At 47.7% G+C, this 18,756-nt stretch overlaps 1 protein-coding gene across 4 annotated transcripts in view; it reads right to left on the reverse strand.

Moving 5' to 3' along the window:
- Positions 1-18,756, reverse strand: part of KCNJ15 (potassium inwardly rectifying channel subfamily J member 15) — a 153,724-nt gene that overhangs the window by 51,624 nt on the left and 83,344 nt on the right. For 2 of the 4 annotated variants that reach the window (XM_068266039.1, XM_068266040.1), the window contains exon 2: positions 8,629-8,693. The exons of the other annotated variants lie outside the window; for them this stretch is intronic. The gene's annotated coding sequence lies outside the window, so the exon portion shown is untranslated. The remainder of the gene's footprint in view (positions 1-8,628; positions 8,694-18,756) is intronic. 4 annotated transcript variants of the gene reach the window in all.

Below are 18,756 nucleotides of genomic sequence, written 5' to 3' on the forward strand. Positions count from 1 at the left end.
TCAGATCCACCAGGATGGATTTTCAGATCTGCGGATCTGCAGATGAATGTCAGTTAAATCATGTGTGTATGATGATCTGCAGATCTCATAGACTATCACTGCAATTTGCAGGAATGGATTTCTGGCAGGAACAGATCTTTTGCAGATACTGATCTTTTGTGTCTGTACAGGATCTGTGTGTTCAGCATCTTGCAAAGATTTTTTTCTGATGGGGAGTTCAGCTCCATAGAAAAGACTGTGTAGAGTATGGCTCTTATACTACATGAAGGGTGGTAAGATTGGTCTGTGATCTTTCATTTTCCAAAGACTATGGTCTGATGTGTGTATGTGGCCTTACACAGGACAAAAGGAAAACATAGAGGAATGCACCCTGTATGTATTTAGAGAGTTTAGCCTCTAATACCCCCTCATATGTGACTAATCACAACTATAATTTGATCTCTCGGCTGTGTCAGCTGGCTGTCTCAGCAGAGCAGCTAATTTGTAAACACAGGATGCTAACCCTATGTCTGCTTCTGTGAAAGCAGGAAGTAGACAGAATGCAGATTGATTGCAGGATTTCTATCAGCTGTAACAAAGAAATGTTTTTCTTTAAAGGTTAGTATGCCGTTGCTTATCATTTACAGCAGAGAAGAGGTTCGGAGTTCAGGACCGCTTCAAAAACATTTGAAGTGACAAGAGAGTTACTGAAGGAGCAGCTAGAGGGATGAATAAGTAAGCTCTGCCATTGAACGCCTGCACAGGAATAGGGAAACATTTGTGTCTGCAGTTGGATGTTACTACACTATTTTATTAAAATAATAAGCAATCCTTCCCCGCTTCATTACAGCGCCAGCGCTTTGCTCTCTTGCAAATCGCGCTTTAGACAAATTGACTTTCCTGAAAGGCAACGTGTGGCGAGATTGTGAAAACAGCGCTGCTTTGTTCCCTAAAAAGCCGTCCTTTTTTTGGCATAATTAGTTCAGTGAAACTTAAACAAATTGATCTAAATGAACTTGGCCGCTGGGAATATTAAACATCTGTGCTACCAGATTGCGCGGCGCTCTGTTACACAAATAAGAAAATGAGTTAAACTGGAAAAAATAATAAGTGCTCTGAATTTGACCCGTTTAGCAGGAGAAAAAAAAATCCCCTAATTCTGTTTATTCAGTATTTTTTTGTTTGTTATAAAACCAGTTTCATTAGTCACTTAACCTCTGCAGCAACTGAATGAGAAAAACTCTTTGAAGTATTTCTTGTTCAGCTTATGTCCCCGGGGTGAGAACATGGTAACCCATAGCTACGGCCCAAAAGGTTTCAGAGCACGAAGCAATGAAAAACATTGCCGGCGCCACCACAGGTCATAATAGGATTTACAGCTGTAGCGGCGCTCAGTAATTTGGGCGCCGTTAAAGACAGAGCCCAAATTACTTTCAAAAACAGCATAATTTGACTGTCAGACGAATTACATCTTACCCCCTGAGTCCATGGCGGCCTGGTAGGTGAATAGTAATTAACGCCGCCGGGACTTTTGCAGGAGCAGGTTGAGCCATTTTTCGGCTTTACCCTGCGGCCAAATTTTCCCGCAGCTTAATTAGATGTACGCCGGACCTAACCCCCCCCCCCCCCAGCTGATCTTGTGCCTGTGGCCCCAACACACATGCACAACCCTTTTATAGTAGTTCCCGCCCACTGTAGTGGTCCCAGCTGCCCCCTGTTTTAGTTGTACCTATTAATGCACAGAGTAGTGCTCCCTTCTGCCCCCTCTTATACTAGTACCCTCCAGTGTCTGTGCCTCCCCTATTCTCAATAGGCATTTTTTACGCATCATGAATGTAAATAACCATATCTATGCATGGCATGGCTAGATGGATTCAGGTGAGTACTGGCATCAGAACAAGTGCTGACGTGCGTCCCCGAGATGCTCACTGGGACAAATGGAAACAGGGCCTAAGGACTCTTAACAATGCAAACGCAATCACAAATGCAATGCAGTTGTGGTTTTTCCTACGAATCTTTGTTCACTACGTACTGTCCGCCGGCGAACATGTTCGTCCATCACTATATATAGGCCCTTGGACTAGAGGTTCTGTTGTAGCTGCCACTTCTTATGTTATTGTGCAGCTGATCAGAACTATGGATTCTTATATATTTCCAGTCACCAAGAAGTGAATTCATTAAAGCGGTATTGTCACCAAAAAAAATCAAATTTCAACAGCAACTGGTCTGAGTGTATTAAGTGATAAAGATGCTAATCCTGCATTCAAAACTTGCAAAACTTTTTCTGCTGTTATGGTTTGTAGTTATCACATACTTTAGGAGCACTGGCCCTAGTGCCAAACCGTGCCAAAGAGTTGAGTGCTGGGAGTTCTTTTTATCTATAATATATTCCTCCTCTTCCATTTATTTCCCTGCCTAGCTGCTTATCAGAAACACCCTCTGATTACTTGTGTTTACAAGCAAGGCTGAGGTGACAGGATGTGTAAATAAAAAAAACACAACAGTGCAGTTGTTAGTATACACCTCAGTGGGAGTGTCTGAAGACTCTGGGAGGAGGGCAGCTAATGAATACACAATGAGCAAGAGAAGGGAGGAGGGAAAACAAGAGTCAGGGAGGATATGATGTCAGCATTAGCTTGGCAAGAAGGCCACTGCCTAAAATAGGATTTTCTGCTTTTCCTTTATAAAATTCACAGGAATCATTACGTGGTACGTGGATAGCAGAATACATCTGTTATGTAAGTATAAGTAGTATTTATCTACTTATATATGCGTTTTTTATTTCTAGGTTAGCATGGGTGTCGCTTGTTCTTTAAGCTGTGGTAAAGCTACAGCGCAAGATAAAAATCAGCACACACAGGCTGCGCATGGTCCTATTGTGTAGCGTGCGTTCCTAAGTTACACGCGTCCTTTGCGAAGTTACGAGCACCTTTTGTATTTACCGCACAAAGTAAAGTAGCGCAACCACTAGTGAAGTATTGTGTGACTTTACAAAGAGCGTAGAGTAACTAAGGAGTGCAACACTACACAACAGGATCCAACAGTTGGATTGACGTCTTATCAGACTTATCAGTTGCGTGAACAATAGCAAGCAACTTTTTTTTTGGTTGTTTCAACTTATTTCACTACAAAATTTGTTTGATAATTGTGCTGCATAAAAGACGGCTGTTGAGCGCATGTATGGGGCTTTAGAGTGATAGAAAGCAAACATAAAATTGTAATTATCAACCATGGCAATATGATTATCAGTTCTGGGTGGAGTTGACTTTTATAGCAAAGTCCTGCTGCGTTGTTTTATAATTAGATTGGTTGCCATGACTCAGTCTTCTGCATACACCCATGTAAGTGATGACAGGCCTTGCATTTATTACAAACCTATATAATGGCTCTTCCCAGGTGCACATGTCATATCTCCCTTTCATCTAAGATTATAGCCACCTTAATGGCCGCAGGGTGATAAAGAAAAGTTTCTGCTGATACAACTTTCCATAAGTGACATTATGGATGCACGTATTTCCCTGCTGACACTCCAAGTTTGTTTATCACTTTAAATGGTGCACACATGATGTAATGAATGATAACGGAAAGAGGTAAGAACATGGAACAGCCAAAAGAACAGTACTAGAACTCTGACCATCGAGGGGGAAAAGTAAGATTAAGAGGCTTCCCCAGTTAGGCTTTCACAGATTTCTTCTTCTTTAAACTGCCGATGTTTTTTTTTTTACTTCTCCACTCTCTATATTTGTCATTTCCGGCCACATCCTTAGAAAAGTCCACCACAGCCCATTCCTCTCAGTAATCTGCACTTGGGGAGCAACTTTGACTGACAAGGCTGCTTCCTCTTACCTTTGCTGTAGTTACAGTCACTGAAAGTGACAGGGTGAATGTCATAGAAGATGTGGTGGGCACTCATGGAAGACTTCACTGGTAGGTAAAGAAAAGGACCAACAACCAGTGACAACTTGAGGCAGGTGGCTCCACGATGGCTCCAGCACCAATCCGTGTCTGGCCAAACATGCTCCATTCACTTAAATGGTATGCCAAAACTAAGGTTGTACAGACAACATACCGGTAAGTGCTGGAAGCCCGCAAAAATCACCCAGCTCAAGAGCAGCCAGTTGAGTTGTTTATGCACCAGGTGGTTTCACCAGCAACGACTTTGGGAAACCCTTGGTGCTGGACTTCTTTGTTAGTTTATTTGTTTTTTAGGCATTTGGCAGCTATTTTTTATTTTTGGGCTCAATCGAGAGCAACATTAGGCATTGTCAGTGGGGTGCCATTGCTAGGAACCAAGGACATGGAGGGGTAATTGGTTTTAAATTTATTGAAGGTGCTATGGTGGCGTGGTGGTGGTGGTGGCAATTACATTAGATGAAGCTTGGTAAGACACAGAGGGGAAATTATTTGTAATGTTGGGAAGCGGATTTTGTTTTGGGGAGCATATATCAGAGAGGCATTGTTAGGTCATAGATAGAGAATAGTTTTAAGTGCTGGGGGTAATTACTGGTAACTTGGGAGTAATGCTAATGTACGGAAAAGCAATAATAGTATTTTATTTTTGGGAAGGGAAATCTGGCAGACCTGGTAGGAGTGGGGGGGGGGGACTAATTGACAGCCTATTTCCAAAAATACACTACAGCTCTGACGCCAAAACTAACAGCTCTTAAAAATCTGCAAGCTTTTCTCTGGAAAGGAGACTAATCCCTAGTCAATGAGATGCAAATATCATCCCAATCAATGAGATGCAAATATTTCCGAGTTTATGCAAATGTATGTAAATTTGTATGATTGGTCCATTTTCAACCTGCATATATTTGCATAAAAAATTACATACATTTGCATAAAATTGGAAATACTTGCATATTGTTGATCATCCCTAGCGGGGACTTGAGTGACACATTAAACTTCAGGTGAGGAACTGAAGACATTTCTGTGGGAAAGCAATGTGCCTTTTATCCCATTCTTATTGCTCTCTCCGCTGTATTATTGGCCAAGTTTCTCGACAGATGTTTCCAGCACAGTGCTCTGAGTCTGCAGAGTTCATTCGGAGGCTGCTGTGAACACTTGGACAGTAGAGGCGGGTTACAAGGTCTGACAAATATTATTACAAGTGAGTATAAGAGCACAGAGCCCTGGTCTCCTGGAACAGGTGGATGCCGGCTGCAGTGGATAGAAGCTGGAGTACAGACGAAATCGAATGTGGAGAGCAATATTACAAGAAATGTTCATCAGGGTCAACTCATTGGGCTTGATTCACAAAGCGGTGCAAACTGTTAGCACACTGGTGAAAAGCCCCTTATCACGCCTAAACTCAGTTTAGGCATGCAGGGGCGTAACTAGAAATCACTGGGCCCCCCTGCGAATATTTGGATGGGCCCCCCCCCATAGGTGCCAAATAATCGTAATGGGGCAGCGTTTCACTGTAAATTAATTGTAAAGTGGGCAGCATTTTACCAGACAATCGTAATGTGGGCCAGAAAATCGTAATGTGGGCATAGTTCACCAGAAAATCGTAATGTGGGCCTTTAGAAAATCATAATGTGGGCAGAGTTCACCAGAAAATCGTAATGTGGGCAGAGTTCACCATAAAATCGTAATGTGGGCACCAGTCACCAGAAAATCGTAACGTGAGCAGCAGTCACCAGAAAATTGTAACGTGGACAGCATTCACCAGACAATCGTAATGTGGGCAGCATTCACCAGAATATCGTAATGTGGGACAGAAAACCGTAATGTGGGCAGAGTTAACCAGAAAATCGTAATGTGGGCAGCGTTCACCAGAAAATTGTAACATGGACAGCATTCACCAGACAATCGTAACGTGGGCCAGAAAATCGTAATGTGGGCAGCGTTCACCAGAAAATCGTAACGTGGACAGCGTTCACCAGACAATCGTAATGTGGGCAGTGTTCACCAGAAAATCGTAATGTGGGCAGCATTCACCAGAATATCGTAATGTGGGACAGAAAACCGTAATGTGGGCAGAGTTAACCAGAAAATCGTAATGTGGGCAGCGTTCACCAGAAAATTGTAACATGGACAGCATTCACCAGACAATCGTAACGTGGGCAGTGCTCACCAGAAAATCGTAATGTGGGCCAGAAAATCGTAATGTGGGCAGCGTTCACCAGAAAATCGTAACGTGGACAGCGTTCACCAGACAATCGTAACGTGGGCAGTGTTCACCAGAAAATCGTAATGTGGGCCAGAAAATCGTAATGTGGGCAGAGTTCACCAGAAAATCGCAATGTGGGCAGCAGTCACCAGAAAATCGCCATGTGGGCAGCAGTCACCAGAAAATCGCAATGTGGGCATCTGTCACCAGAAAATCGCCATGTGGGCAGCAGTCACCAGAAAATCGCAATGTGGGCATCAGTCACCAGAATATCATAATGTGGGCAGCACACACCAGAAAATCCTAATATGGGCAGCAGTCACCAGAAAAATCGCAATGTGGGCAGCAGTCACCAGAAAATCGCAATGTGGGCAGCAGTCACCAGAAAACCCTAATGTGGGCAGCATACACCAGAAAATTGCAATGTGGGCAGCAGTCACCAGAAAATCGCAATGTGGGCAGCAGTGACCAGAAAATCGTAATGTGGGCAGCAGACACCAGAAAATCACAATGTGGGCAGCAGTGACCAGAAAATCGTAATGTGGGCAGCAGACACCAGAAAATCGCAATGTGGGCAGCAGACACCAGAAAATCGCAATGTGGGCAGCAGTGACCAGAAAATCATTATGTGGGCAGCAGACACCTGAAAATCACAATGTAGGCAGCAGACACTAGAAAAAAAAATGCACCTGTGAAAAAAAAACAATTCACTTACCTGACAGAAGTCTTCTCCTCTCCCGGCATCTGGCTCGCAGCTCCCCGAGTCCTCCTGCAGCACATCTCCCGCGCTGACAGGCAGAGTGCAGGGCTACGGCAAGATGGCTGCCGAAGCCCTGTACTAGAGACACAAATAGTCTCCAGTGTAGGGCTTCTTCGGCGGCCATTTTGCCGTAGCCCTGCTCTGCCTGCCGGAGACTTTGCAGGCTGCTGGAGCGGGGCTGCGGGGAATGAACTGGCGCAGCGTCTATTAGACGCTGCGGCCAGTTGAGCACCTTGCTGGGGGGTCCAGAGCAGCGCTCCCCCCACGCACAGTGAGCGGGCCCCAGAGCAGCCCCGGGCCCCCCTGCGGCTGAGGGGGTCGCATCCCCAGTAGGTACGCCGGTGTAGGCATGATACGTTTAGGCGTGATAAGTTTAGGCGTGATAAGTTTAGGCATGATAAGTTTAGGCATGATGGGCTCGATTCACAAAGCGGTGATAACCCAGTTATCACGCCTAAAAGACTTTAGGCGTGATAACCATTGCACCACGCTGGTGAAAAGCCCCTTATCATGCCTAAACTCAGTTTAGGCATGATAATAGTTTAGGCATGATAAGTTTAGGCATGATAAGTTTAGGCGTGATAAGTTTAGATAAGTTTAGATCGCAAAGTCCCGCGTGCAAAGCAGCGCCATTAAACTCTATGCGACGTTTCGCGCACCAGACTTTGCTAATTGCTAGCGCAAAACTTTTGATCAGCTGTGCACTGTGGTGCACGCCTAAACTTATCATGCCTAAACTGAGTTTAGGCGTGATAAGGGGCTTTTCACCAGCGTGCTAACAGTTTGCACCGCTTTGTGAATCAAGCCCCTAAACTTTAAATTGACTTTCAGAAGCATTTATTTACAACGTCTGTTGTGTTAGCAAAGGTAAACTGCTTCTCCCAGGTAGTGTCCAGCTACTCAACTGTGTTCAAAGACAAAGTTATTTCCCTTGTAGTATTAAAGAGTTAGCCAAATGTCTACATTGTCCATATATATTTGTCTATATATTTGCTGCATACTACCCCTCCTTCTGTCCCCCCCCCCCCCCCCCATTCCCTTTAGATTGTAAGCTCGCAAGGGCAGGGCTCTCTCCCCCTTTTGTGTCTTGGTAACCATTATACATTTTATTCATCATGTTAATTTTATCACTGTCATTACCAATTCTATAATTTGTATTCTGTATCATTCTTTGTATTTTGTCACTAATTATGTATCTTGTATATTAGTGTACACCATTGTCTGTATTATGTACCCCATGTTTGTTGCTTTCTTTGTACAGCGCCACGGAATATGTTGGTGCTTTATAAATCAATAATAATAATAATAATTGTCCACTATGAATGTGCTGGGTGTTACCATCTCAGTGGCGGAACTATAGGAGTAAGGAGGGGGGGGGGGGCAAAGCTGTAATGGGGCTACAACTACTACTCCACTATCTCTAATAAAGGAGTCTATCCTTCAGATCAGGTGTTTTTGTGGCTACACATGTAAGGGGTGTTAAGATCATGACGTCCACACTTGTTTTATAGCCCTGGCAAGAGGAACCCCAAGGTTGTGAGGGTCACCAGGGGCAGGCGAGGGAAAGGGTGTGAACAACAGGGTCCCCTTTAAAGTTTTGCCTGGGGGGGGGGAGCCTACGATATGGGGAATCAGAAGAGGGCGGGGCTAGAACCCAGCCTGAGAAATGTACGCTTTACTCCAAAAGCATGAAATTACAGACCGACAAGCAGGCAAGGCGTCAACCAATGATTATACTGGAAAAAAATGACAGTAATTAAAAGTGAATACTCACACAGCAGATACGCTGTGGGCTTCCTGTAGATGCGTTTCACCTCCAGGCTGATCATATGCGGGTACCTATCCGGGAAAACACAGAGTTTTTTTCTTTTAGTTCTTATGGCCTATAGGTTCTAAAGACAAATACTTTGCATTTTACAGCACTCGCCACTCATTAGACTGGTTTCCCTAGTTCTCACATCCTCACGCCAAGCTGACAAAGCCATTCAGAACAAAATAATCGTACATAAATGCATATCTTCCCATTCACCCAGTAAGTAATCAATCCCACCTCAAAGCAACACTGCAAAAAAACAAATACTAACAGCAATCAGTTTAAATACAAGGGGCTTGATTCAATAAGACAAATAGCATGCCTTATCAAAGTTAACACGCCTTGTCAAAGTTAACACTCCTGATTCACTAAACTCATAGCACGGCCGTGCTAGCATTTTATAACGCGCGTAACGGTTTCCGCGCGCAAACGTGAATTCCCGTGCACAAACGCGCATTTCTGCGGGCAAATGCGGTACTTTGCGCACCAAAATTTGCACGGTTTAGTGAATCAACCCCCTTATAAGAGTAGCATAGCGAGCGCTACGAACCCGCAGGGGCTCATGGCAGGATTCTCGTCATTGCCAATTAGCGGGCATAAGTTCCTAGTGATCGCTATGCTACTCTGATAAGGCGTGTTAACTTTGATAAGGCATGCTATTTGTCTTAGTGAATCAAGCCCAATGAGTGTATTGAAGCAAACTGGTGGTGGGAACAATACTTGTTGCATGAGTGAAATAGTGTTTGTCACTGCAGTACAGCTTGACTCCTCCCCTCTCTGGATACTGTCACTTTATGGTCAATCAGGTGTAACTATGTGACACCCAAAGTAAGAAGAACAATAGATGCCAGACTACATTTCCCATCATCCATGCATTAAAGTAAACCTGAAATTAATTAATGCAAAAGTTTTATACATACCTGGGGCTTCCTCCAGCCCTTTTTGGCCTGTTCCATCCCTCACTGCCGTACTCCGCCTCCTCCATCCTCTGTTATGGCTGCCGGTAACTTTGGGAGTCAGAGTTTACTGTGCATACGCGGCCTGGCCACATTCCCATCGCCAGGAGCATTCTGCTCCTGCCCAGGCCAGAATACTACTGGCCGCGGGAGCACGACAGGGGAGTGCATGTGCTGCACTGCGCCTTCGCCTACTAGCCTCGACTAACAGAAGTTACCGGGACCGGAGGACGGCAAGGCAGCAATCAGGCCAAAGGGGCTGGAGGAAGCTCCACGTAGGGATGCTCGCTGGATTCCGGCCAGAATTGGGCCAATTCCAATTCCGCCGGTCGGAACGGAATTGCTATAGCTCTAAAACTGAATTCCGCAGAAATTTTTTTAATTCCGCGGAATTTTACGGAATTCAAACTTATTTCCTCACCTATCTATTTTCCTCCTTCCTCCCTATTCACTTTCCTCATTCCTCTCATCTTCCAGGGAATTGTAGTATTTCAAAAGTCAACTTACATACGGTGGCTGAGAATTGAACCCAGGTCTCAGTGTGTGGTAGGTAACTGACTTAACCACTATACCACCAACACTACATGCTGAAGCCAGCCTAGCATGTACCATTGTGATATACCCTTTAAATACTACAATTCCCTGGAAGATGAGACCCTCCTCCCTCTGGGAGGAGAAAGGGAGGAGGGAGGAAGACTAAGTCAATAGGGACTATGGGCCACCATAGGATAAATAAGGTTACTTTAGTGATTTTTTTCAATTTTTCCGACGGAATCCGGAATTCCGCGGAATTGCGTACAAATCCGGCGGAATTTTCATAGCGACGGAATTTAACACTGACGGAATCCGTGATTTCCGGCGGAACAGAATTTGCTCATTCCGATCATCCCTAAGCCCCAGGTATGTATAACACTTTTGTAATCATTTATTTCAGGTACACTTTAAGCTCTGTACACATGTTAGACGAAATTCAGCCACCTCTGCCGCGAATCCAGAAGACACAGGAGGTAAGTATGACGTGCGTATGTTTATTTTGACTTTTAATTTTTAATTCAGGTTTGCTTTAAAAGTAGTAACCTCACGTTGAGTGAGAGTTACAAGGTATTCGCCACGGGACATGAATTATGTCACCAAAGACAGTGTGAGGAACAACTTGCCCTGTAGTTTTACTGACTGCTCACAGGCCGCCTAGAGAAGGGGGTGGATCATGTATTTCTGGACAGTATAGTATTGCTTATATCAGCAGGTAGTGTGTGCAATGTAGTGCTAAGGGCTAGTGATATAGTGAGAGGGGTTGCAGAGGCTAGTGACTAAACCAAGTCCCCTAGACCTGAGGGGGCCACATATGACCCACTCTCCTCAAGTCGCTGCATTATCTCTTTATTGGTGCTGTAGTGATAATGATCATTCAATTTGTGCCTTAAAGAGGAACTCCAGTGAAAATAATGTAATAAAAAAAGTGCTTCATTTTTACAATAAATATGTATAAATGATTTAGTCAGTGTTTGCTCATTGTAAAATCTTTCCTCTCCCAGATTCACATTCTGACATGTATTACATGGTGACATTTTTACTGTGGGCAGGTTATGTAGCTGCTCCTAGCTGTTTTGGCTGTTACAGACAGCTGCAAACAGCCATTTCCTGTCTGTGAGCCTTGTTACATTGTGGCAGTTTGCCCAGAGTACCGCGGTACTCAGAGCTTCTTGTGGGAGGGGTTTCAGCACAAAATCAGTCATACAGCGCCCCCTGATGGTCTGTTTGTGAAATGCAATAGATTTGTCATGTAAAAGGGGGTATCAGCTACTGATTGGGATAAAGTTAAATTCTTGGTCGGAGTTTCTCTTTAAGGTGCGTACACACGCACTACTGTAATGAACGAAGGGTCCGTCAGACCCTCCCGCTGAGCGGGCGCTCTGCCCGTCGTTCGTTACAGTAGTTTGTGTGTACGCACCTTTAAAGCAGTGTTCCCCAACCCCGCCCTCAAGGCCCACCAACAGTGCATGTTTTGCAGGAAACCACAAACATGCACAGGTGAGGTCATTAGTGTCTCAGCAGAGCTGATTAACCATCTTTGTGTATTTCTACAAAACATGCACTGTTGGTGGGCCTTGAGGACGGGTTGAGGGACACTACCTTAAAGGACCACTTCAAGGAAACTTTAAAATGTAAAATACATGTGTTTAACAACTATGTTTCTTCCAGAGTAAAATGCAATATATTTTTTTCCCTGTCACTTAAAGTAGGTAGTACAAATTTGACAGGTTTTGTCCTATCCCATCTCCTCATGAGAGGTTCTCAGTATGCCCTTTATTCTTTACAAAAGCAATCCCTCGAAAAGGTTCTATACAAAGATACTGGCCTCCCACTTGCTCACACTTTTTTGACAGTTGGACTAAGCAACTGTCTTTCAGAAAGTGCTTTTGAAAACAAAGTTACAGACTGTCACAAGAGCCCCACTGGCCGTGAACACGCAAAACCGTCCGATCCGATTCTAGCACACAGATTGAGAGCTATGGACGCAATCTGCGTAGAATTGGCGGAGTTTGAGCGTCACGACGCAGTAGGGAGCCTGTGAGGTTACGAAAATACACTTTTACTCCAACCCAGGGGTAGATTTGCCACCATCTCTGTTTTCTATCAGCCCAGAGAAAACTGCTAACTGGCTATAGACCTGTGAAACAAACAACCGGTTAAAACTGTGCAATTCCTATCTATCTATCAAAACAGTAGCGTCCCTTCGGAAGTTTAGGTCTCGTCTGTGTATACTGAATAGAAGGTTTTACTGAGAGGTAAAGACCTTTTAAAAAGCCTTTATTTGTTACAATATAAATAATTAATATATACAGACAATCGTGAACAATTAAACGATGAGAGACAGTGATAACACAGTACATAAAAGAAAAAGGGATAAAAAGAACGAATACTTATGATTCTGTGGAAAGTCCGTTCGGGAAAAGACAAAGTTCCTTTGTTGCAGTTAGTTCGCAATATGGCCGAACCACATGGCCGTTGCTCCGCCTGCAAGATGGCCACTGCTATTTCCCCAAGCAGTGGCAGTCTTTTCGGTATGATGGAAAGTGGGGGAATTGGCTGGGGGTCCTCATGCAATCAGTTTTGAGCACTGACATTTCTGGGCGGAGTCTCAAGCTCAGCCCAGGGGCGTGTCAGGCAGTGAGTTCTCAGGGGAGGAACTTCCAACCATCCACAAAATATGTCCAATTTCATACCCCGCCGGGGTTTTGTCGCACATGCAAACCGATTTCATATTCAGATTGGGCTGAGAATACACGTTCATAGGACATCAAACTTGCAATATTTGGGGCGCACGGGGACCCCATTATTCATATCTCAGCCCCTGCTCGGGTTACCTGGCTATGTCTAGTATCACCATATTCTACAAAATTAGGGAAACAAAATTATGTAATTTTCATATTCCTCCCATGGATGGTATTTGCAAAATGTGACAAAGTTATCAACACCATGCATTCCATACTCAGTCTAGTCGGTGCCGTCAAGACTGGGAGGAATGTAGGTGTCAATAGACCTCATGCTGTGCTAGCTTCCCCTGTTGAATAGATTCTGTTGGTATTTCAGCTCTGCCCAATTAGCACATTAGTGTCACCAGAGCTTTTCCGGGAGCCTTAACAGGATTTCTTGCTAAACCAGGTTGCTTTAGCCATATGCTAACGCAGGCCCATTCAGCCCTCATGGCAAAAGGGGGGGGGGAAGGCAGGAAGGAAAAACTTCTATTTTAAAAATAAAGAATGTCAGTTTTCCGATCACGGTTGCGATCGGACAATCGGCCGCGAATCCTCGGACGACTGGGCGTCGCCCGGCGTCACACCTCCCCCTTCCCGAGCTCTGCTCAGGGAGGTGTCAACAGGACGCCTTCCGTAGCAGCTATTGGCGCTGTTGGGTCGGGTTCCCCCTGACACCGCGACAGCCCATCAGCGTTTTGGTGTCGGCTGCCTGCTTTGTGTTGGATCGTAAAGTCGTACTGCTGCAATGACAGGCTCCACCGTAGGAGCTTGCCGTTGGTTCCAGCAGTACGGTTTAGCCAACTCAGGGGATTGTGATCAGTGACGATCGTGAAGGAGCGGCCGTACAGATACGACTGCAGTTTCTGTAGGGCCCACACGATCGCCAGGCACTCCTTTTCAGTTGTGGAGTAGGCTACCTCTCGGGGCAGGAGCTTCCGGCTCAGGTAGAGGATAGGGTGTTCATCCCCCTTTCCATCCACCTGGCTGAGGACTGCGCCGAGACCGTAGTCAGAGGCATCGGTTTGCACCACAAACCGACGACTGAAGTCTGGGGCCTGAAGCACAGGGGCGCTTGCGGGGGCCTGCTTCAAGGCCTGGAAGGCATTCTCGCAAGCGGGGGTCCAGCTAACAACCTTGGGGTGCTTCTTGCTAGTGGCATCGGTCAGGGGCTTCGCCAGTGTACTATAGGCGGGAACAAATTTCCTATAGTAGCCGGCGGTCCCCAGGAACGCCTGGACCTGCTTTTTCGTGATAGGTCGAGGCCATGCCAGGATGGCGTCCACCTTTCCCGCGTCAGGTTTCAGGGTGTTACCCCCCACCCGGTGACCTAAGTACTGCACCTCGGTCATGCCAATCTGACACTTACTCGGTTTAACCGTCAGATTGGCCATGGCCAGCCTCTCTAGTACCTGGGACAGGTGTTTGAGGTGTTCTTCCCAGGTGGGGCTGAACACCGCAATGTCATCCAGATACGCTACAGCGAACCCTTGCATTCCCTCTAGCAGGTCGTTCACGGCCCGCTGAAACGTGGCGGGGGCGTTCTTCATCCCAAAGGGCATCATCGTGAACTCGAAGAGGCCGAAAGGGGTGATGAAGGCCGACTTTTGCCTCGCGTCAGGTGCAAGTGGTATCTGCCAATACCCCCGGCTCAGATCCATGATTGATAGGTACCTGGCTGATGCCAGTGTATCTAGCAGCTCATCAATGCGAGGCATGGGGTAGGCGTCTGTAGTGGTGATGGCGTTCAGTTTCCTGTAGTCTACGCAGAACCGAGTTGTCTGGTCCTTCTTGGGGACCAGGACAACAGGGGCTGCCCAGGCACTACTGGACTTTTGAACCACCCCTAACTCCAGCATCTCCCTCACCTCCTTCTGCATGTCCGCCTGTACCTCGGGAGAGACACGGTAAGCGGATTGCCTGATGGGGGGATGGGTACCTGTATCTACCCCATGCACCGCCATACTGGTCCGCCCCGGGATACCGGAGAAGGTGTGCTGGTACTGGCCCAGCACCTTCTGTAACTGCTCTTGCTGGGCTGAGGCGAGCTGTGGATTGACGTTTAGGTCGCCGTCCACATCTCGTACGTCAGCCAGCAGGTCTAACAGGGGGTCTGCCTCTCCCTGCTCTAACCGGCTGCACACTGGCAGCGCATACTGGGTCCTGTCATGGTGGGCCTTCAGCATGTTTACATGAAAGCTCTTCTGCTTCCTGCCCCCCATGTTCACTAGATACGTCAGAGGGTTTAACCGCTGCACTACAGTAAAAGGCCCCTCCCAGGCTGCTTGCAGCTTGTTCTGCCTCACGGGAAGAAGGGCATATACCTTGTCACCCACATCAAATGACCGCTCTCCAGCAGTGCGGTCGTACCATGCTTTTTGTTTGGCCTGAGCCTGGGCCAGGTTGTTGGTCACTACTGCGGACAGGGACTCCATTTTGTCCCTGAACTTGAGGACGTAATCGACCACGGAGACATCAGTGGGGTCGCCCTTGCCCTCCCATGTCTCCCGCATCAATTGTAAGGGTCCTCGGACATTCCTCCCATACAGGAGTTCAAACGGGGAAAACCCGGTTGACTCCTGCGGCACCTCCCTGTACGCAAACAACAGATGAGGCAGGTATCGTTCCCAGTCCCCACCTTGCGACTCAACAAACGTGGTCAGCATTTGCTTCAGCGTCCCGTTGAACCGTTCACACAGTCCATTGGTCTGCGGGTGGTAGGGGCTGGAGACAATGTGCGTCATGTGTATCTTCTTGCACAGGGCCTCCATGAGTTCGGACATAAACTGGGATCCCTGATCGGAGAGCATCTCCGCAGGGAACCCGACTCGGGAGAAAATGTTAAGTAGCGCGTCTGCTACCTTGTCCGCCCTCAGAGAGGAAAGCGCCATGGCCTCAGGATAGCGGGTGGCGTAATCCACCACCGTCAGGATGTACCTTTTGCCACTGCTGCTGGGAGTGGGCAATGGTCCAATTATGTCGACTGCCACTCTGTGAAAGGGCTCACCTATGATTGGCAGTGGACACAAGGGAGCCTTGCGGGGGTTCCCAGCCCGTTTTACCTTTTGGCAAACAGTACATGAGCGGCAATAGTTGGTCACATCGATCCGCATCCTGGGCCAGTAGAAATGACCCTGGATACGGTCAAGTGTCTTGTGGATTCCCAAGTGCCCTGCCAGGGGAAGGTCATGTGCGGACTTCAGCACATGCCCCCGGAAGGCACTGGGTACCACAAGCAACTTGGTACCCACACTTGTTTCACCTTCGGTGGGCTGTACAGGCTCGCTGTACAGCTTACCACCTTCCCAATATACCTTGAAGGTATCTTCATTCGTGAGGGGCTCCGAAGCCTGTCTTCTGAGTGCCTCGAGGCTAGGGTCAGTCTGGAGTGCTTGCACAAATGCAGCACTCTCGCTCTCAGCCAGCTGGCCCGTGGCATATGCAGTTAGTGGCTGAAGGCTACCATCCCTGTGGTCAGAGGAGGGGGAGGAGGCCGGAACCTCTTCCACCTGCTCTGAGCCCAGGTTCTGAGCAGCGCGGCTGCGTGTTACTGCCAGTACAGGTACACCTTCAGACTGGCACATACTGGCATTACTCACATCCTGGCTGCATGCATGAATTACAGTGACAGGTACAACAACATTTTCATCACAAACAATCGGTATATCAAACACAGGTACCTGTGACACAGGTACTATTGGACTCGGTACCCCTGGACTGGGCACATTCAACCCACCTCCCCCCTGTTCTTGCCCCTTGGTGCAAAGTACCTTAGTGTGGGCGGAGAGTCCGTCTCCCTCCTGGCAGTCTGAGGGGCTTGGGGCAGGTTCATAATAGGACACAAGCTTGCCCAGGTCGGTCCCCAACAAAACTGGGACCGGCAGTTGGTCCAGGACCCCAACAACCTTCTCTTGAACCCCCACCCCCCAATCGATGGACACCCGAGCCTGGGGAATGCGAGAAAGAGTGCCCCCCACTCCAGTGAGGGTAAGGTATTTGTCAGGGAGGATATTTTCCGTCGGGACCAGGTGCGCACGCACCAGGGTGACATCCGCTCCAGTGTCGCGGAAACCGGTAACAAGCTGGTCGTTCACTGTAACCAGCTGGTGGTTGCTCGTAGCGGAGTGGATCCCTCTCCCACCTGCGAACATGACGTTGTTGGGTGCTCCCGGCTGGGGTGCGCTGGCTGGCGGCAGTTGCCGTGGGCGAGGTGTAGGTGGTGCAGGAGCTGGCGCTGTCTGCCTCCGCTCCGGGCAGTTAAACTTCATGTGTCCGGGCTTGCGGCAAAAGTGACAGGTGATGCCCTCTGTTGCTGCAGGCCTGGACGCAGCAGCTGCGCGGGAGGGCCTCTGGGGCGCACGGCTCACAGAGGTAGGAGAGTCTGCAAAATTGTGGGACTGACCTCCTCTCCAGCTAGATGGGGCAGTCCTGCGGGTCTCCGGCACCCTGGTCGTTGCAAAGGTCTCAGCGAGGTCTGCAGCGACCGTCGCTGACGCCGGTCGGCGCTCCAGCACAAACTGGCGTACATCAGCCGGGCAAATGTTCAGAAACTGCTCCAGGACGATTAAGTCCTCCAGGACACCGTAAGACCCTTTAGTGAGGCCTAGCGTCCACTGGCGGAGTGTGGTGAGCAGACTGCTGACCACATCTTGATAAGAATCAGTAGATTTTTTCTGCCAGGACCTGAACCTTTTCCGGTAGGCTTCTGGCGTCAGCTGGTACTTAGTGATTATAGCCTCCTTTATAGCGGTATAATCATTGTCCTTTTCCACAGGCAGCTCTGAGAAAGCATCAAGCGCTTTGTAGCGCAGCAAGGGTGTCAGATGTCTGGCCCACTGGTCTTGGGACAGACGATACTGACGGCAGGCCTTTTCAAAAGACCTCAAAAACAAGTCAATGTCAGTGTCTTTTTCGATAATAGCAAATTTAAATTTTGCACTTACTGGAGCGGCAGTCCCTTCAGCAGGGAGGCTGGGCGTTGAACTCCGGCTGGCTTGCTGCACTTTCGCCATGTTCAGCTCATGCTGTCGTCTCTCCCGCGCCTCTGCAGATTGGCGTTCCTCTCGCTTTTGCTCCGCCATGTACTGCAGGTACTTGTCCACATCAGTTTCCATCAGCTTTTGCAATGCCTGCTGCATTACTGGATCAACATAACTGGACAGTCCAGTACTGGCCGGTTCCAGGCGAGTACTTTCAGGGGTTCTGGGGTCGGGGATCACACTGACAGCCTCCTGCGTATCTGTTGCCGCATTGCCCGCGGGTTGCTCAACCTCGGTACGCACAGGATCTTCAGTCTCTGGTTCCCCTCGACTTGCGTTAGATGAGCCGGTGTCCTCCACAGTGGACACCTCCAGCGTCCGCAGATTCTGGCTATCCCATCGGTACAAGTCCGTTATCAGGTCCTGCTGTTTCTTGCCGCGGATGTCCATGCCTCTCGCCTCGCACAGACTCTGCAGGTCGGATAGGACCATGACCTTGTAATTCCCGGACATTTCCATGCCAAATAAAAGAAAACTTAGGGGAGGGGTACTGGTTACACAGTCTCTCTGTATATATGAAAAATATATTGCACTCAGTCACTACCAACGAATTAGTTCGTTTCTCGATAGGGCTAATTCGATAGCCCTACCTGAGATACTATCAGCACACACAGATCCCAAACGCTGCCGCCACTGTCACAAGAGCCCCACTGGCCGTGAACACGCAAAACCGTCCGATCCGATTCTAGCACACAGATTGAGAGCTATGGACGCAATCTGCGTAGAATTGGCGGAGTTTGAGCGTCACGACGCAGTAGGGAGCCTGTGAGGTTACGAAAATACACTTTTACTCCAACCCAGGGGTAGATTTGCCACCATCTCTGTTTTCTATCAGCC

This window comes from Hyperolius riggenbachi, chromosome 2 (genome assembly GCF_040937935.1).
Source record: "Hyperolius riggenbachi isolate aHypRig1 chromosome 2, aHypRig1.pri, whole genome shotgun sequence".
NCBI classification, from domain to species: domain Eukaryota; kingdom Metazoa; phylum Chordata; class Amphibia; order Anura; family Hyperoliidae; genus Hyperolius; species Hyperolius riggenbachi.